The sequence below is a fragment of the Oryctolagus cuniculus genome, chromosome 1 (genome assembly GCF_964237555.1).
Source record: "Oryctolagus cuniculus chromosome 1, mOryCun1.1, whole genome shotgun sequence".
In the NCBI taxonomy this organism is placed as follows: domain Eukaryota; kingdom Metazoa; phylum Chordata; class Mammalia; order Lagomorpha; family Leporidae; genus Oryctolagus; species Oryctolagus cuniculus.
The window spans coordinates 186848409-186869698 of NC_091432.1; the positions used below are offsets into that span (position 1 = coordinate 186848409).

Consider the following 21290-nt stretch of genomic DNA (forward strand, 5'->3'; position numbering starts at 1 on the left):
TACAGTGCCTCCTTTCATAAATGAGAAGGCACAGAGGTTGAAGGTAAACGCCTAGTTTGCACAGCTGGAAGGTAGCAGACAGAACCGAAGCCTGAGTCTCTTTCTCTAAAGCTCAGGTCTCAATTCTTTACTACCCTGTCTTCTTTATAGAGAAAAAAAAAAAAAAAAAAAAAAAAAAAAAAACAAGATAAGAAAGCTGCATAAGGGCTCTTGCTCCAGTTACCATGTGGAATTCTGCATGTTTTAAACATGCATGTCAATTTATTTCCTGCCATAACAGAATAGGCAATTTGGTATGCTGGTTAACATCACTGAAGAGTGGTAGAAAGGTGGCTTCAGGGTAGAGTTTCCAGCTTGACCTCAGCAGCTGGCTAATGAGGAAAATTTTCTACTGCTCACCTCTGTCTTCCCCACACCCCAAGAAAGGTGGTCCACCCCTTACCCACCCCATGAGTACCTCCACACATGAACACCTCCAGTATCACACTTGTACCATTTTTAAATTCAACCATTTTCAGAATCTGGACTTTAGACTTAGTCTTCAGAACAGTATATTCTTCTGAGAAGGTAGGATAAAGGGAGAAGGTGCCAAAGCAATCATCATGGCTTAATTTTCTTCCTCTCCTTGAGAAAATTCAGATGTGATAGCTTGGACTGTGCCTCTTAACTATCTTAAGAAATGCACAAGATGTCAAAACAAATCTATCATTAAAAAATAATGACCTTTGCATAAACTGTACTGCTTATGGCCATCACTTCCCAAATTACAGGCTAAAGGGATACCTATCAGTCACTGACTCTTCCCTACCCAGTGTAACTTATCTGGCCAACTGTGCCTGACAAAGCAGTTCCCAGCAGACAACAGGGCAGCCAATTTGTTAAGCAAGGTAACCAGAGAGGCAGAGGTCATCTCTCAGAGGGCACCGACCTTCTAACCCACAACAGGCCCCGCACAGGTGTTCTATATGCCAACCTTGGCACAAAATGTAACTTGCTGAGTTAAAACGAAGACAAAGACAAATTAGGCACTTCCATGAGAGAACTGATTTTTTTTTTCCTATTGCTATGGTAACACTACTCCATTTTAAGAGGGAGAAAAGGGAGAGTTGGGCCTTAAAAAATAAGCTATAAAATTTGTCAATGATGTATCAAAAAGGATATTGCTTTAAATTATTTCACTGGTAGAATTCATGCAAGAGGAATAATCTGATACACAGGTAAAACATATACCTCTAAGATGTTTATTAAAAGTCAAATTGGAAAAACCTAAACGGACAAAGAATAAGTTATTAATTAAATTCACACAATAGAATCCCAGAGGGCCAATATGATAAAGGATGTAGCTGTATGTTTACTGACAGGCATGCATGCTCATTGTATTTCACAAGCTACAAGATAGCACATCATTTAATTCCATTATAGAAATTTCCCAGGTAAAAATGTCTGAAAATATTTATATTAAAACACTAATAGCACCAGAGAAACGGGGTTAGGGGTTGGACTGGGAATGTCCTCCAAGTGCTTGCCAGTCTTTTGTATGATGACTTTTCATTATTTGTGTAATAGAAAACAATAGACCCATGGCAACATCCATTACTCCTTCCTGCTGACCCTTCCCTGCTGTTTCTTCTTATGAGAGGAGAATTCTTGTCCCCAAAGACATTAGGCCTACCTATACAATGGACTGTAATAAAACAAAAATTATAGTACATGTGCAACTCCTGGCAAAACTCTGAACGCTATCACATACTTCCACCAAATTTAATTTTTACTCCACCCTGACACAGGCGTGTCCTAGACAGGAAGTGCTTCTTCAACCTAGATAGCAAAATGGAGTTGATAGAAGCAGAATTGAGCTGACTAGAACAGCCATAATGTGGCTGAGAAATCAAACTTGGGTTCTTGCAAGTCACTGTGATTTGGGGGCAATTTGCCACCCTAGCATAACACAATAGAAATTGACTGATAGAGTAAATTAAGTATAAATAAAATAGTGTCTCAATTGCCTCTCTGACTAGTTTAGGAATTTTATGTTTAAGTCAGAACTCTCTTTTAGGCTTTATTTATTTGCGAGGCAGCATGGCACAGAGAGGAGTAGAGAAGGAATCTGTGGGTTCCCTTGCCAAATGCTCACATCAGCCAGGGATACTCCAGGTTGAAGCCAGCAACCCGGAACTCCACTGTGCTTTCCCCAACAGATGGCAAGAATCCAAGTATTTGTACCATCGTTTGTTGCCTTCCCTGATGCCTCAGCATGAAGCTGGATGAGAAAGAGAGTAGAGAGCAGTTCAAGTGCTATTCTTTTTTATATAAAGATTTATTTTATTTTTTGAAAGGCAGAGGGAGAGTGAGAGGGAGAGAGAGAGAGAGAGAGAAATAGAGAGAGAGAGGTCTTCCATCCGCTGGCTCACTCCCCAGATGGCCATCAACATCCGGAGCAGTTCCGATCCAAAGCCAGGAGCTTCCTCCGGGTCTCCCCCATGGGTGCAGGGGCCCAAGGACTTGGGCCATCTTCCACTGCTTTCCCAGGCCATACAGAGAGCGGGATTGGAAGTAGAGCAGCCGGGACTTGAACCGGTGCCCACATGGAATGCCAGCACTGCAGACCAGGTCTTTAACCCACTGCGCCACAGCGCTTGCCCCTGAACTGCTATTCTGATAAGGGATGCAGGTATCCTAAGCAGCAGCTTAACCTGTTATCCCACAGTTCCCACTCCCATTAAGAGTGTGTAAAAACTACTTGTGGAAGTTTATTGCACCCAGCCTTCTGTTCTACCTTTCTGTCTCCCCACTTCCTCTCCGAGGCTTGCTGCTGACTCCTCTGCCTTTCATGACTGATTCAGGCTCCACTATTCTTTCTGCTATCTAGGACTGCTTGTGTCTTGTCTGCACATGGTGGCCATGGTCAATAGCATGGCTAATGATACTCTCTTTTGCTTCTCTTTCTAAAATTGACTTCAATTTTGATCTGATAAATAATAACTGCATATGTCCCATGTATGTATTAGATGACATTCAATGTGATATTTTGATATACATGTATAGTGCAGAGTGATGACATAAAGCTAATGAACAAATTCATTACCTCATTTATATTTTTGTGTGATGTAAACATTTAAAACCTACTCTTGTGATGATTTTTGAAATAATACATTCTTACTTACTGTTGTCACCAAGCAAAGCTCTTTATATACCATTTTGAGATTCATCTTCCTTAACTACTGCTTTACAGTCTACCACCACTAGTTTAAGGCTCCCTGGTCCTTCAGCTTAGAATCCAGGCCATTGCTTAACTCCTAATATGAACACCCACCAGCAGCCTACCATTATTTTCTCTGCACACTTCACATAGGTATTATGATGTTATTAGCCTGAGCTCTCTGAAGAACAAAAATAAAGGTTACTCTGCTGGTGGAATGATTTATCGATTATCTCTGATATACTGAAATCCAGGTAGCACAGCCTTGAGATGCAGGTAACAAAGTGGAGAGAGTAATAAGACACAATGATAATCTCCAATGATAGCTACCAAGTATTCCTGCCATTCCCAAAAACAGAAGAGATGGAATCAAGGCTGGCTTTGTGACTTGCTTGGGCAATAAAAATCCAGTGGATGTGATATGCTGAGACTTCCAAGACCAGGAGAGACCTGGCAGTCACCTCTCTCAGCTCAGCTGCCCAGTTCTCAGGAAGCCCAGGACAGATCACTGAAGGATAAGAGGACACATAGACAGAGGCTTGGGGGAATAAAGCCACGTGGGACTTACCTGCTCCAGCTCAGTTCCCACTGAAAGCGACTCCCTAACAATGGGTATTCTCTTGACTTCTGCCCTGAATCAACATGACCCCATCCTCTTAGGGAACGGTGGTTTATGGTGCCCCAGAGACAGTACTCTCAGCATAGCAGCAGCACTAGACTGCCCTCGGTGACTCAACAGGCAGTGAACATAAATGGTGAGAAAAGAGGTTTGGATGCACAGGGAGGGAGGAGGAAAAGATGGCAGACACTATGTGATAAGCATGGCTGAGAGAGTAGTGTATCAGATACAACGAGACGGAAACCGAGGCTGTAGGTCTCTGCTGTAGGCATGGGCAAGAGGCAGTGCAACATGAGCTCCCACTCCTGTGGCTCTAGATCTGTTCCTACAAGCTGGTAAGGACACAGAGAGTCAGGTGTCATGGATCACAACTGAACACATTCCCACCCCTCACATCTGTGAGGCTGTGGGAATCCCAAGAGGACACACATTCATCATGGGCACAATTCCAAACTTGCAACATTGGAGAACACCAGGCCCAGATCGCAGCGATAGCCAGCCTATCACCAAACTCATCTTTCTTGAACCCAGGCACACGGACTACATTCCCTGGCCTCTCCTTGCAGTCGTGTGTGGACCATGTGACTGAACTCTAGACAGCAGAACGGGGATGGAAATGATGAATGCCAGTTCCCAGCCTGACTGTGAAAATTCTCCATGTGCTCCCCCTTCCACAGCAGCCTTGGAAGTCACACACTGAAAACAGCAGAGCCCCAAGAAAGGGAGACCCTGAGTATCTAATCTACTGCTTGACTGAGATCCCCCACCCAAAACAGAACATCCATCCATTTTGGTGACTACAAACATGGGGCACCGCTGGGATTTGGGCATTTTTAACAGTAATTTATCTTTTAGGCATTCCTAACATGTGTAACATGGCATCACTTAGCATCTTCACCAGAAAACATCCTTCAGTGCAAAGATATCCAACAAAGGGTCTCCAGGTGCCTTTGAAAACCTCAGGATAGTAATGAAGTCCTTAGGTTTTTCAATATTCAAAATGCCTAATGGAAATCCTACCTTTAGGTTTACAGTTAACCAAAACATCAGACATCTCTGTTTTGGGCTGGGCTACATCACCGCAACACTGAAGCACTGGCAACCCCATGATCATGAGGAGCTCTGAGTTGCAGTTACAACAATACAACCACTACCCTGAAACATAGCTTGGTTTGTCTAACTTTTTCCGCATATGAAATAATAAAAGGGATTGCTAGTGGTACAAAGCCTTGGAACCACTATCCACACACAATTCTTTCCTTTCAGGTGTCTCTTAAGAAAAATGCACATCACAACAGTGAACTTTAAGAGGGGTTTAAGGATTACTAGGACATTCATGAATAAATATTACTTTATCTTTTCAAAGCATCAAGAATCAATCTTGGCCACACCATTAACCTGTTGGATGGAGCTGAGCACATCAATTTTTCTGAACCTCAATTCAGAGGCCCCTTCCCTTTACCTACTGTGGCCCTCAAACTTGGAGGTCATGAACATCAGCTAGAGGGCTTGTTGAATCAGATGGCTGGGTCCTATCCCCAGTTTCTGACCTAGCAGGGGTGCGGTGAGGCCTAAGGAAATGCATTTCTAGTAAGTTCCCAGGCATACTTGTCGGGTTCTCGGGGAAACAGAACCACTAGGGTGTGTGTGTAAAGTGGCAGGAATGGAGAATGAGGTGGATTGATTTCTGAGGAATCTGCTCCCCCCACTGTGGGCCTGGCAAGTGTAAAATATTCAGGGCAGGTCAGCAGAATGGACATTCCAGCAGTCAGTGTCATGGGGGTGAGAAGGCAGTGTGGATCGGAATTCCTCCCTCTTTGGCTGATCAGTCTTTTCTCTCAAGGCCTCCAACTGATTGGATGAAGCTCATCCATATTATGGAGAGTTATCTGCTTCACTCAGAGTCAACTGAGTTCAATGTTCCTCATGTCTAAATTACACCTGCACAGCAATATCTAGACGGGGGCGATGGGCATCACTACGTAGGCAAACTGACACATAGACCAAACCGTCACATCAGTGACACTAAAGGTCTGGTATTCCTTTGAAAGCCACTCACTGCTCTGTAGGACTGCAGTGAAGACAAATTAGCTAAAAGTAGTAAAATCATCCGGTAGCAAATTTTTTGCAATGACAGTTGCCTTTTCTATTTCTCCTTATGGGCCTTTTAATTTTCAGTCAACCAGAGAATCCAGTGTTGTACTCCCCCAAATGCTGAAGTTTGTTTCTGTAACAAGAACGTGTTACAGAGCATATCTGTGGTTGCTTCCTAAGTTCAAATAAGCAATTTTGGGATGAGACACTTGTTGATAGTCTCTGAGTCTTCTCTCCATTCCCTAAGTACAACACTCATACATTTAATTATAGTTCTCCAATGTGACAGATAAGATACTAAAACAAAGTTAGTATGATTTCCCATTCACCACTAAGATTTCTCAAACCTTCATGTGTATAAATTTAGAAAACTGAATTTCAAAATTAATGCTGATATTCTGACCAGATGCTTAATAATTATGTTACATAAATATGATAAATAATTTTGTATGTTAAAAAGTTGTAAACTGATGATTTAAATGAAATGCTAATTATTCTCTTTTAAGAGAGTTGTTTCCTACTAGGATTACATTCTTGCTTTCTGACACATTTTAAAAATCTGCACTTCACAGCAGTCAGGAAATAGCAGAATTTGGTTCTGATTTAATCAGATGAGAACTGATTCAGCTTCGGGCCAAAATGACACTTGGTGGGAGAGGTTGGGAGGCTTTCACACTACATATTTTAAAAAACACAAAAATCTCTTCCACTCCTCCCTTGAACTTTCACTCTGCTTGATTCCTAGATTTTAATTTCTAACTCCCTCAAGGGTAGAGAAAAGCCATCTAATATATTAGGATGTAAGGCATCTTTATAAGGCTTTTATAATGCTACATCAAATGAGCCACTTTTGAGAAACTAATTTTGGCAAGGATGCTAACAAATATTAATATATGGATATACAAATATACATAAATACATGTATATAAGTATATACATACAAGTATACATAAATGCCCTTTTTGACCAAAGTACTGTCATACCAAAATCATTTGGCTATGCCTTACCTAAATTCATTATTACTGTGTTTCACAAATTATGCTCCACAAAATTCCTTATTATAGGTGTTAGCAAAAAATGTATCAGCTGGTCGGGGAGGATCTCGAGGTTTAATAAGCTCTTTTATCTTAGGAAGTCTCTGACATTTTAATATGCACTGTGACTGGCAGAGCATATGCACTGTTGGGTGGGATATAAGCCTACTGGTTAAGATGCCCATGTCCTATATCAGAGTACATGGGTTCAATTCCAGTTCTGGCTCCCGAGTTCAGCTTCCTGGTAATGCAGATCCTGGGAGCAGTGGTGATGGCTCAGGTAACTGGGTTCCTGCCACTCATGTGGGAGACTGGGGTTGAGTTCACAGCCCTGGGCTTTGGGATGGCCCAGCCCCTGCCATCGTGAGCATCTGGGGAGTGAGCCAGAAGACGGGAACTTTTTGTCTTGCTCTTGCTGCCTCTCAAATGTTTTCAATTAAAAAAAGTGTTTATAGGATTCAGAATTTCTAAACTTGTTTCTGAATAACCTGTTCCATGCCCCTCTCCGTCCTGCAACATCTCTCAGCATTGGGATTCTACAAAAGCATGTTTGAAGATGTATTCAAGAAGAACTAACACTAACAACTGATGGACTTCCCGGGAAGGATATGCTTTTAAGTATCAGGCCCTCTTTGAACCTGAATCAAATTCAGGTGAGAAAGGCCAAGCCCTCAAAAAAGAAAAAAAAAGTAGAGCCTAAGCCTTAACAGCTCCACTTCATCAGTTCTCCAGAATTCCCAAAAACCTATTTCTCCATAATAATAATGATGTTGTTTCAAATCAGTGTGGACAAATAGTATAACAACTGCTGAACACTCTACGGAGGAAACTAATGCAGCATCGTAACAGAAAGCAAAATATCAATAGCAGTCATTTCTAGGTGGTTAATATTACAAGACTTTTTCCTTCTTCATGCTGTTCTGGGTTTTATAAATTTCCTAAAATGTGCCATAGTTTTCTAATCAGAAAAATAAATATAAATTTCATTCTTAAAGGTAGTCTAATGTGCTTTCTTCCCAGGGGAACTTTTATAATGAGAATACTCACAGTGTTAGCATTTTCATCTTCATAACCAATAGAATATAGAAAACCTACATCAAAAATGAAAACTAAACATGAAAAATGACCCAAAACTGCTAGACTTGCTTCTTCCTCCTGTGCCATGGTGTATAAGCTGTCCTTCGGTAAGAAAGGAGAACTTCACTTTCTTAAGACAAGTGTAACATATCACCAGAATGCTCTATTTCTATCCAAGTGGGACCCAGATTAGACAAAATAGAAAAGACAGCATTATGATCAGTAACTCTCTTCTGGAAAAGTCACTTCTGCAATGGCTTCTGATGCCTGCGATTGGCTGAATATTGTTCCCCCTACTGCCACCAAAATACAGCCACATCCTAATCTCTGGAGCCTGAGAATGTTAGTGTGTTTTAAAGATGTATATTGCTAATATGCTTAAGTTATGAATCTTGAAATAGGGAAGATTGTCTTGGATTATCTGGGATGACTGGAAAGGCAGTCCCACTTGTCCTTTTTAAAGGGGGACAGAGGAATACATGACAAAGACTGAGAGGAGAAGGCCTGTGACCAGAGACAGGTGGGAGTGTTTTGTCACAGGCCAGTGAGTGCCAGCGCCCACCAGAAGCTGGGAGAAGCAAGGAATGGACTCTCCCTTAGAGCGGCCAGGGAGGCATCCAGCTCTACTCACAGCCCAGCTGAACTCATTTCATCATTCTGGCCTCCAAAACTGAGAGAGAATCAATTCAGCTGCTTTTAAGGCCTCAAGTTCATCGTATTTCTTACAGCAGTCCTAGAAATCTAATGTAATATCCCTAAGGAAGAAAATGGTCTTGATTTCTCTCGGAGACTGACCAGTTCCTGAAGGCAATCAGCACCTCTGGTGACTCCCTGGGGCACCTGCTTATGAAAGCAGGATGCACGTCTTGAAGCTTCATGTGCTGAAGGGTGTCAACTCTAAATGGGAGATCTGAGCTCAGTCACATCAAAACCACCTAAGAAAACACGCTTTTACCATCAAACACGTAATTCCTGAGATTCTTAGTTTATGTTTAAAATCATCTTTCTGGCCAGGAAATAATGAAAATATACACCTGACACAACCACATACACACCTATAATCCTGATGTCAAAAAAAAGTCCTATAATTCAGAAACTAGAGAAAATTTTAAATAGCAAACAGAGGGGAAACAGACAGTTCATTTACTTTAGTTATTGATAAAGCTTTGAAAGAATAAAACATACACTGTGGAAAACACAGGCAACTGGAGGTACAATTGCTGTACTTGTAAATTGAATTCATTCCACTTAAAAGCTCCATTATCTCCTGGTACTACCAAAATTGAGAACAGGTTACTGCTTTTAACGTTTTTAATTTAAATGTAGGCCCTTCTACACAAAGTTCAGTGACTTATTACACTGATTGAATTACAATTCTCTTACTATCTTGAATTCCAGGAAACCATTTCCTTCAAACATTAGTACCACTAAGATACATGCCACACTTACAGGAACTCCCCATTCATCCAAATAAATTTCATAATACATACATCACTTAATCAACCAAGGCAGTGTTACCGTGACATAGAAATAAAAGTGCTGGTACTGGGGCTGGTGCTGTGTGTAGCAGGCAAAGCCACTGCCTGCAGAACTGGCATCCAATATAGGCAACAGAGAACCAGCCGCTCCACTTCCAACCCAGCTTTCTGCTATGGCCTGGGAAAGCAGAAGATGATCCAAGTGCTTGGGCCCCTGCAACCATGTGGGAGACCTGGAAAAAGCTCTTGGCTTCGGGTCGGCCCAGCTCCAGCCATTTGGGGAGTGAACCAGAGGATGGAAGATCTTTCTCTCTCTCTGCCTCTCTGTAACTCTACCTTTCAAATAAATAAATCTTAAAAAAAAAAAAAAAAAAAAAACTACTGGTACCATGTATGGGAGTACTATGTGACACACTGTATTTCCAGTAGTCTTCTGAAAAAATCTGCTGTCAGAAAATGACAAAGTATTGTAGCTTAATGTATCATAAATATGGAAAGACTTACATAGAACTACTGGAACACAGAATAACAATGCAAGCAATTCACTTTTCTTTATCAAGGACTTAATCCCTTTTCCTACCACCTCACTCCACAACACATTCCACAAAGAAGTGGCCTCCTACCTCCATGGGAAGTGATGGGAATCCAAATTTGAATGTAGATTAACTCTAAATAAAGGTTAGCCAGTGACTTGGTAGCTGTTGCCAAACAATTTCACCCTCTTCACAGCAGACAGGTAGGCAAGATTTCCCAGCCTCACCTGCAGAATTGAACAGAAGACAGATCTGCCCAATCAGATGCAGGTACAGTGCTGTGCACTGCTTCCAAGCCTGGCCCAGAAACCCTCAAGGAAATGATCCCCCATATTCCTTTCCCTTCTGTACCCGCTTTGGGAGCCACTGTTAAGGAAGGCTGGCAGTCACAAAATGGACAGAGCCTAGAGGAATAAAAATAAACTACTGGCATTTATGTCTTATACTAGCAATACATTGACTGATACAGTGGCCTTGCTTGATTTGTTAACTGATAATTCAGTTACAATAAAAATACATTGGGTAACTCAACACATGCCAAAAAATAAGGAAACAAAGACAAATGCCAAAAACTCACCAAGTCAAGGAAATAACACGAGCAAAGATCCAGTGATGTATGTTCCTAAGTCTTACAAATGAGAACGCAGTTCAGGAAGTTTTCGTGGAAACAGGAGAGTGCTGGTAGGGGACAGGACACTCAACTTCATTCCTCAAGCATAGGCAGGGAGAAGGTCATAATGGGCCAGAGACTGTGGGCCCTGTGGGGATGGAATGAGAGCAAGAAGTAACAGATGAGGCTACACAGACAGGTAGGGGAGGCATGACCTTAGGCTTGCAATTCTCTGCAGTACCCTTCCCATTTTAGTACCACTGCCTAATGATGTTGATACTTCTGATAAAGACACTAGATTGTAACCTGAAGCCACAGAAGTCACTGAAGGATTTTATGGTAGATACAGATGGAGTGATGGAATTAAAACTATGATACTGAGGGGCTGGCACTGTGGTGTAGCAGATAAAGCCGCTGCCTGCAGTGCAGGCATCCCATATGGTAACCAGTTCGAGTCCCGGCTTCTACTTCCAATCCAGCTCTCTGCTATGGCCTGGGAAAGCAGTATGGCCCCTGCACCCATGTGGGAGACCCGGGGGAAGCTCCTGGCTTCAGGTTGGCGCAGTTCTAGCTGTTGTGGCCAGTTGGAGAGTGAACCAGCAGATGGAAGACCTCTCTCTCTCTCTGCCTCTCCTTCTATGTGTAATTCTGACTTTCAAATAAATAAATTAAATGATACTGAGAACATCTATGTCCCAAGTAGAGGTTAGATTTTGGAGGTTTTTTTTTTTTTAATTTTTCATTATTTTCATTTTCTTTTAGAGGCTGGGGTTGTTACCAAAGGCAAGCAAACAAAAACAGATCAGGTTTAGAAGCTGCTGGAATTCCTAATTTATGGACCAAAGGGTGTGTACATCTCAAACCTTCTTAAACTAAAGGTAACATTTTCCAAAAAGTACATATTCATTTAGGCAAACCACTCCCTTATGAATCTAAAAAGGTTAATCTTTTTTATGTGTGCTTATTACATGTGTAACACAGGGCATTTCCATTATATATATCATTCTAGATCCTTATTAAAGAGAAAAAAGGGGCCAGCACTTGTGGCTCACTGGGTTAATCCTCTGCCTGTGGCACCGGCATCCCATATGGGCGCCGGGTTCTAGTCCTGGTTGCTCCTCTTCCAGTCCAGCTCTCTGCTGTGGTCCGGGAGTGCAGTGGAGGATGGCCCAAGTGCTTGGGCCCTGCACCTGCATAGGAGACCAGGAAGAAACACCTGGCTCTGGATCAGCGCAGTGCCAGCCACAGCGGCCATTTGGGGAGTGAGCCAACGGAAGAAGACCTTTCTCTCTCTCTGTAACTCTACCTGTCAAATTAAGAGAGAGAAAAGAGAAAAGGCTAATAAATACAAACTAACATCCCCTCTATCCAGAGCCCAGCTGTCAAGCAGCCACACCCATGATGACTGTGTAAAAAGTGAAAAGGTCTGAGAGGCAGAGAGAGATGTCACACTGGCCACTGACTGCAGACATGGCACTTTGCCCACAGGGAAGTCCCTCAAAGCCTTATTTTGACAGTTAAAATTGTATAGAAATACAATTGTAAAGAAAAGGTAAGCATCTAACTTTTAAAACAGATGTTGTTTTTTAGAGCAGCTTTAGGGTGACAGATAAACTGAGCCCGGAGTAGAGAGAGTCCACATACCCTTCCCTGGCTTCCTGTCTTGCATATGCACAGCTGCCTCTATCATCAACATCCTGCACTGGTGTAGTGTAGTTATGAAAACTGGTGAACCACCACGGATATATTAGTAACTAAAGACCACAGGTGACAGCAGGGTTCACTCTGAGCTGTACATGCCAAGGTTTTGACAAACATCACGTGTCCACTTTTACAACAGCACGCAGGATACTTCCACTGCCCTAAAAACCCACTGTGCTCCACCATTCACCTCTCCATTCCTCTCTCCCCTGACACCGTAGGCAACCACTGATATTTTTTTTGACAGGCAGAGTGGACAGTGAGAGTGAGAGTGAGAGAGAGAAAGGTCTTCCTTTGCCGTTGGTTCACCCTCCAATGACCGCCGCGCTGCGGCCGGCGCATCGCGCTGATCCGATGGCAGGAGCCAGGTACTTCTCCTGGTCTCCCATGGGGTGCAGGGCCCAAGCACTTGGGCCATCCTCCACTGCACTCCCTGGCCACAGCAGAGAGCTGGCCTGCAAGAGGGGCAACCGGGACAGAATCCAGCGCCCCGACTGGGACGAGAACCCGCTGTGCCGGCGCCGCAAAGCGGAGGATTAGCCTAGTGAGCTACGGCGCTGGCCCGCAACCACTGATCTTTTACTGTCTTTTTAAGTTTTACCTCTTCCAGAATGTCATAGAGATGGAATCATATGTATGTATGTAGCCTTTTCAGATTGGCTTCATTTAGTAACACGCATTTAATGTTCTTCCATGCCTCTGCATGGCTTGTAACTCGTTTCTTCTCATCAACGAACACTATTCTGTTGTAGGGATATACTATAGCTCATCCATTCAATGACTGAGGGACATCTGCACTGTTTCAAGTGTTTACCAATTATGAATAGGCTGTTGTAAACATCAGTGTGAATCTTCTTCTATGGACATAGCTCATTGGGTTAATAATGAAGTTTTCTTGCAGGATTTTTAGCTTTCAAAGAAATTGCCAAATCATCTTCAAAAGTGGCTATACAATTTGCCCTCCTACCAGCAATGAGTGAGAGTGTTGTACCACATTCTCACCAGCATTTGATGGTGTTAATGTTTTGGATTTTGGTCAATCTAATAAATATGTAATGCTATCTCCCTGCTTAATTTCCAACTACCTGGTCACATATGGTGCTGTATACATTTTTATATATGTTGATTTTCATCTACCCATATTCATCAGGGAAGTGTTTAGGTTTTATGCCCATTTTTAAATTATTTTTTGTAATATTGATAAAAAAATTACAGGTTTTGTGGAAAGCAATTTTTATGAGAGCTGTAATTTTTGCAATGATTTTTCCTATCTGTGACTTGTCTTTTCATTCTCCAACAATGTCTTCAGGACAGAAAAAAATTTTTAAATTTTTTTAAAGATTTTTATTTCTTTATTTGAAACTTAGAATTGCAGAGAGAGAGAGAGAAGTCTTCCATCTGCTGGTTCACTCCCCAGTTGGCCACAATGGCTGAGGATGAACCAATCCGAAGCCAGGAGCCAGGAGCTTCTTCCAGGTCTCCCACATGGGTGCAGGGCCCCAAGGACTTGGGCGATCTTCTACTGCTTTTGCAGGCCATAGCAGAGTGTTGGATTGGAAGTGGAGCAGTTAGGACTTGAATCGGCATCCATATGGGTTGCTGGCACTGCAGGTGTTGGCTTTATCTGCTACGCCACAGCTCCGGCCCCCCAAATTTTTAATTTTAATGAAAACAAATTTCTCAACATTTTTCTCTCGTGGATCATGCTTTTGGTGCCTTCTCTAAAAAGTCATTACTAAACTGAAGATCACCTAGATTTTCTCCTAAGTTACACACTAGGAGTTCTTCAGATTGTATTTTGCATTTAGGAGCATGACTTTGAGGTACTAGGATTTTAGACTAAAAAACCTTGTGGAAGGTTAAGAGTTTGTGCCTACTTTTCTTGCGTGTAACCCTCAGCTGTCCCAGCACCACTGGTTAAGAGACTATCCTTTCTCTAGTGAATTGCCTTTATTCCTTTATGAAAGGTCAGCTGACAATATCTGTGTGGGTCTACTTCTGAAGTCTCTTATCCATTCCACTGATCTAGCCATCTGTTCTTTTACCAATAGCATGCTGTCTGGATTAGAATAACTTTATACTAAGTCCTGGAGTCAGTGAATTTTTTTAAAAACTGTTAATTAGAAAGGAGACAGAGAGAGGGAGAGAGAGAAGGGGAAAAAAAAAACATAGGAAGCTCACAGGTCACATTAAATATGAGTGTACTTCAAAAAGTTCATGGGAAATGGAATTAAAAGATGTTTATTTTGGTCCAAGAAAAATTGAAATCCAAGCAATTTTTTTCATAATATGTATTTTCATTTATTTTTAAAAAATACTTTAGTTTTTCACAGCTTCAATACACTTCATATAGTTCTGAGAATATATCCCCTTTCTCCCTCCCTCCCTCCCCTTCTCACTCCCTCTTTCCCCTTCTCTTCATTTTTAAAAATTTATTTAAAATATTAGTTTTTAATAGATTCAATGTGATTTGTAGAAACAGTTCTAAGAACATAATGATATTCCTTCCTTCCCTCCCCAGCCCCTCCCAGTGTACACTTTCCATGAACTTTGTGCAGGCCCCTTGTATACCTGACTTGGATGGAACAGAAGCACCTGGAAGCAGACCCAACTGTGCACTCAGCCTGGATCCCAGAGCAACGACAATGTGGCCAGAGCCCTCAGCTGCCCCATGATGAACCTGATGAATGAATGAGAAATAAACTTTTGCATCTTAAGCCAACCAGGTCTGAAATTGTTTTGTTCCCGACATACAAGTTGCTTTCTCAGCCACAGAACCCTGGTTTGTGACTATTTTTGACAACTTTCAACAAGGAAAATCACTTTTGATCCCCAAATCCTTCATCAAAGATAGAACAAGCACCAAAAATACTCCTCTCCGTGCATCAACATAACTGGGATGGGTCTCTGGTCTTGTGGTTGAGACTCTGGTTAGGATACCTGGGCTAGTGTTGTGACACAGTGGGTTAAGCTGCCTCCTGCAATGCCAGCATCCCATGTCAGAGTGCCAGTTCAAGTCCCAGCTGCGCTACTTCTCATCAAGTTTCCCTGCTAATGCACCTGAGAAAGCAGTGGAAGATGTCCCTAGTATTTGGGCCCCTGCCTCCCTCCCAGATGGGAGACCTAAATGAAGCTCAGGCTCCTGATTCTGGCCTAGCCTAACCATCTGGAGGGTGAACCAGTAGATAAAAGCGTGTTTCTCCTCTCTGAAATTTTGCCTTTCAAGTAAATAAAATAATGTGTGTGTGTGTGTGTGTGTGTGCTTTATACTAAGTCTTGGAGTCAGTGATTTTTTTTTTAACTGTTGATTAGAAAGGAAACAGAGGGGGAAAAAAAACCACCACAGGAAGCTCACAGGTCACATTAAATATGAGCATACTTCAAAAAGTTAATGGAAAATGGAATTAAAAGATGTTTATTTTGGTGCAAGAAAAATTGAAATCCATGCAATGCTTTTCCTAATATGCATTTTCATTTTTTTCTCTTTTTAAAAAATTATTAGTTTTTCACAGGTTCAATATAGTTCATAGTTTTTTTTTTTTAAGATGCTTGTGTCTCATACCAAAGTACCTGGGTTCCAGTCAGCTCTGTTCCCAATTCCAGTTTCCTGCTAATGTAGATTCTGGAAGGCAGTGAGACAGCTCAAGTGACTGAGTCCCTGTTACCCATGTAGGAGACCTGGACTGTTACAGTTCCCAGCTGTGGCCTTGCTCACTTCCAGCTGCTGTGGGCAACTGGGGATCCAGCAGATGTGAGAGCTTTCATTCTGGCTTTGTCCGCCTCTCAAATAATAAGGGACAGGTGTTGTGGTGCAACAGATTAAATGTCCATGTGGGATCCCACTTCTTACATTGAAGTATATAGGATACCAAATACACAACCAGAATGGCCCACAGGGAGACTATTGCCAACCATGAGACACATCTTTCCCCCAGACCCTTTATGAAGGGCTCAAGTTTTCTGTCACATCCCATTCTCTGAACTGTATAATTAATTACTGTGAATATTCACATTTTAATACATATAACTCATTTTAATAGGACAGACCTCAGCAAACTGGTTGTGCAGTCTTAATCCAGCTGTTACTGTCAGTACCATTTTCTTGGATCACAGCCACACCTACTGGTTCATGCATTATCTACGTCTGTTTCAGCCTTCCAACCTCAGATCTAAGTAGCTGCAACAGAGACCATATAGCTTGCAAAGCCTTATTATTATCTGGCCCTTGGTAAGAAAGTTTGCTGACCCCTGAATTGGACTATGGATTGAGTCCATTGAATCCTTTTATTGTCTTCTGAGAACTCCAAGTTTTAAAGAGCATTTCCACCTTTAAAGGCCTTATCTGTCTACTAATGTCAATATTCCTATACCTCTAAGAAATTGTTAATGGCATCACCTTTCAGGAGAGTTAATGGAGGGTTTGCAAAAGAAATATCTGCTCTTCACTCTATTCTTCCACACTGACTATTTCATCAACAGCACACAGTAAACCTACTTTCTCTCCACATGCATGTATGTATGAAAATTTTAACTAATTAAGGAAATGGATCTAGCAACCAAGTTTGTGTGCACTGAAGGTTCTATTAGAGTTCATTCTTCTTGCCTCAGCCACTGAACAGTAAAAAAACAATCTTAAGAAAAGCCGTGGCTCACTAGGCTAATCCTCCACCTGCGGCACCAGCACACCGGGTTCTAGTCCCGGTTGGGGCGCTGGTTCTGTCCCGGTTGCTCCTCTTCCAGTCCAGCTCTCTGCTGTGGCCCGGGAAGGCAGTGGAGGATGGCCCAGGTCCTTGGGCCCTGCACCCGCATGGGAGACCAGGAGGAAGCACCTGGCTCCTGGCTTCCGATCAGCGCAGTACGCCAGCCCTAGTGGCCATTTTGGGGGACACGGTGAACCAACGGAAGGAAGACCTTTCTCTGTCTCTAACTCTGCTCGTCAAAAAAAAAAAAAAAAAAAAAAAAAAAAAAAGAAAGAAAGAAAAGAATTAGGGGCCAGCATTGTGGAACAGCAGGTTAAGCTTCCACTTGAGATACCAGTATCCTTCATTACAGCGCCAATTTGAGATCTGGCTGCTCTGCTTCCAATCCAGCTTCCAGCTAATGCTTCCATAAAGGCAGCAGAAGATAGCTGCAGAAGAAGCCACTCACATGGAGACCAGGAGGGAGCTCTGGGCTCCTGGCTTAGGCTTGGCCTGGCCTTGGCTATTACAAGCATACTGGGCAGTGAACTGGTAGATGGAAGATCTCTTTCATTCACTCTCTCATCCCCTCCCTCCCTGTCATTTTGCCTATCAAATAAGTAAAATCTTAAAGAAAAGAATTAAGTATCAATTAAATGTCAGAAAAGTATTTATAAGAGTGAAAATTAAAAACCATGTAAACATCCAATTCTTGAAAAGTGACCATAAAAAGAGATGGGTTACATAAGTTATGGTATATCCATATACTGAATTCCATATTGTCATCATAATACTGCATCAGCTTTGCACTTATTCATAAAGATATTAACAATGCAATGTTAAATGGGAAAAACTAGATACAACAATATGAATTACATTTTCCTACTGTAATTTGAAAATAGAGGTTTATGTGCATTTATAGGTACTGAGAATTCAGAAAGGCTGAATGTCAAAATAGTAAGAGAATGTATTAAGAAAGCATAATTTTTTTCCTATTGCTTTCCTGTACTTTTGGAATTTCCCACAGTAAACACAGATTCCTTATCATTAATTTAAAAAAAAAAAAAAAAAACACGAAACTTTAAAGATGCTCATATGAGTCGGAAGGGCCACTAGGGAACAATCTGGAATGCTGGGCACACTCTGCTCATGATCCAGAGACCTGTAACGTGGGAACTGATAAAGTCATACATTTAAGTATATTTTTGAGGATAAAGCACCAGAAGAAAACATTTTTTAAAAGATCATAGAGGCTGGGGCTGGCGCTATGGAGCAACGGGTTAATGCCCTGGCCTGAAGCGCCAGCATCCCAAATGGGCACCGGTTCGAGTCCCGGCTGCTCCACCTCCCATCCAGCTCTCTGATGTGGCCTGGGAAAGCAGCAGAAGATGGCCCAAGTCCTTGAGCCCCTGCACCCGCATGAGAGACTTGAAGGAAGCTCCTGGCTCCTGGCTTCGGATCGCAACAGCTCTGGCCGTTGTGGCCAACTGGGGAGTGAACCAGTGGATGGAAGACCTCTCTCTCTCTCTGACTTTCCAATAAATAAAATAAATCTAAAAAAAAATATCATAGAGGCTCAAAAGGGGAGGAAAAAAAAGACTTATATACTTCATCCCTTATAAAATCCCATTCAATCAGCATTTTTCAACTACCTTCCACAGCCTGGCTGCCATGTTAAGCATTCAATTACAGCATCAAAATGAAGACACTCAGAATGAAGTTACAGAACTTGGTTGAGTACACAAGAAATACAGATAAAGGCACACAAGTAAGTACAGGCTTGCATGTATGTAAACTGCAGGACTCAATTAGAGGTTCATAAATATCCAATGAGCTCACACAAAAGGGAAATTTATTGGCCCAGAGATTTCAAAGTCGGGATGAAAAGCAAATGTAGGGCAGAGAAGCCCATAGGCCTCTAGTTCTCAAATGGAGACAATTTTCATCACCCAGGAAACATTTGGCAATGTCTGAAGACATTTCTGGTTGTCACAAATGGGCAACGGCTATTGATTTCTAGTAGGCAAAGGCCAGGATCATGCTAGACACCCTACAGTACCAAGGCAGCCTTTTACAACCAAGAATAATCTGACCCCAAATGTCAGCATTGCTGAGGTTCAGAAATGCTGACCTGGACCTGTGTCTGGTATGTTGGCTGGCTGCTTTCAACAGCATCTAAAAGTAGGTCAGAAATTCAGAATCTTGGCCTCACCCCAGATAATTTAAATCAGAACTCGTAGAAGATCCCAGGAGTCTCAGGAACATTACGTTTGAGGAGCAGGACCCTCGGTTCCCACAACAACTGGATCAGTCACGATTTTGCCAGGCATGTCTCTCCCTGTGTGACTTTCCTTCTCTCACTACTGACGAACTTTGGCCATGTGCATGGATCCAGGCTGCTGTGGGTTCCTGTGGCTCACATCTCATACCTCCCTCTGTAAGAGACAGATTCTTCCCCACATCCAGAGCTTACCAAATAGGAGGTGGCTCATATAGCCACAAAGAAAAATAATGGGAGTACCATTCCTAGAATTGGATCAGAGAAGCTCACATTGAAAATTTAAGCTGATTTATGAAAAATAAGGAGTTAAGTAGAAAATTAAGACATGTGTCAAGGGGCTGGCGCTGTGGCTTAGCAGGTTAAGCCACCACCTTGCAGTGCTGTCATCCCACATGGGTGCTGGTTTAAGTCCCAGCTGCTCCACTTCCTAAGTAGTTCTCTGCTATGGCCTGGGAAAGCAGTGGAAAATGGCCCAAGTGATTGGACCCCTGCACCTGCATGGCAGACCAGGAAGAAGCTCCTGGCTCCTGGTTTTGGATTGGCCCAACTCCAGTCGTTGCAGCCATCTGGAGAGTGAACCAGTGGATGAAAGATTGCTCTCTGCCTCTCTCTGCCTCTCTGCAAGTCTGCCTTTCAAATAAATAAACCTTTTTTTTTCTTTTTTTTTTTTTTAAGGATACATGGTGAAATATTTACTAAGCACCTATTTTGTTACAGAGACTTTCTGGACCTGGGAATGAATTAATGAAAAGAAAAGAACAAAGTCCAGATACTGCCTTGGAGCTTATATTCTGTTGAGTAGAATCAGATAGACATACAAGCAAAGAGACAACACAAAGCAATTACAGAACATGAAAAATGCTCATAAGTGGAGAAAAGGAAGGAGGGAAATAACGGGGAAAAAAGGATGATGTGATAGATCACCTAGAGCACAAGGACAAATATTTGAGGAGAGATTCTTCAAATGAGCTAAAATTTAGGCTGAACCCTGAAGGCTGAGGAGTCAGTCAGCCACCAGGGGAGGGCATTCCACCAAGAGATCATCCAAGGGCCAGGTCTGTGGCATAGTGGGCAATGCCACCACCTGCAATGCCAGCATCCCATTTGGTCACTATTTCATGACCCAGCTGTTTCACTTCTGATCCAGCTCTCTGCTGATGGCCTAGGAAAAGCAGCAGAGGATGGCCCAAGTACTTGGGCCACTGCCACCCACAGAGGAGACCCAAATGAAGCTCCTGGCTCCTGGCTTCAGCCTGGCCCAGCTCAGGCTGTTGCGGTCATTTTGGGAGTAAAACAACAGTTAGATCTCTCTCTCTCTCTGCCTCTCCGTCCTAGTCTGTACTCTTTCAAAATAAACAAACAAACCTTAACATAAAAAAAGAGAGATCATCCAATGAAAATGCCCTGAGAACTTGGTGAGCTCCAGGGGAAGGTGGGGTTGAGGGGGCTAGAGGGAGGAGGGATCAGAAAGGGAAAAAGTGTAGAGCTGCAGAATCAGAGAACTGCAGTCCTGTTGGTTACACAGGCCACTACTCTGACCCTCAGGCAGGGCGTGGAATGCAGATGAGGGATGCTCCAGGTCCAGACAGCCTGGTCTGAATCAGGAACCCACCGCTTAGCAGAGGCATGACCACCGCCTGGTGTTCTGAGTACAGGTGATGTGTGAAGGCATTCGAGGACGGGAGTTGGCCAAATCTGGCCAGCTGCCTGTTTCATACTGCCCGTGATTGAAGAATGATTTTTACATTCTTATTTGGTCATATTCATGTAAGTACACCTGTCTTATATTCTTGATTTTCATTCTTGGTGTGCAAGGCCTAAAATATTTTTCTTATGTGTCCCTTTACAATACACAATACACCAGCCCTGTGCCGTAGACGCTTCAGAGGTGAGAACTACTGCTGCCCCCTGCCATCACAAAGGACCTGCCTCCCAGCCAGCATCACCTGAGGACCCTTAGGTAACGTTCCAAAATTACTATTACC

General features: G+C 42.6%; 1 long non-coding RNA gene across 1 annotated transcript; it reads right to left on the reverse strand.

Annotated features, from left to right (window-relative positions):
• Positions 1 to 178: 178 nt before the first annotated feature.
• On the reverse strand, positions 179 to 19904 carry LOC127493570 (uncharacterized). Its single transcript, XR_007923917.2, has 3 exons — positions 14917 to 19904; positions 10612 to 10792; positions 179 to 10261 (listed from the first exon to the last, which is right to left on the reverse strand). It is a non-coding gene; the product is annotated as an uncharacterized lncRNA (long non-coding RNA).
• Between the last annotated feature and the right edge of the window lie 1386 nt (positions 19905 to 21290).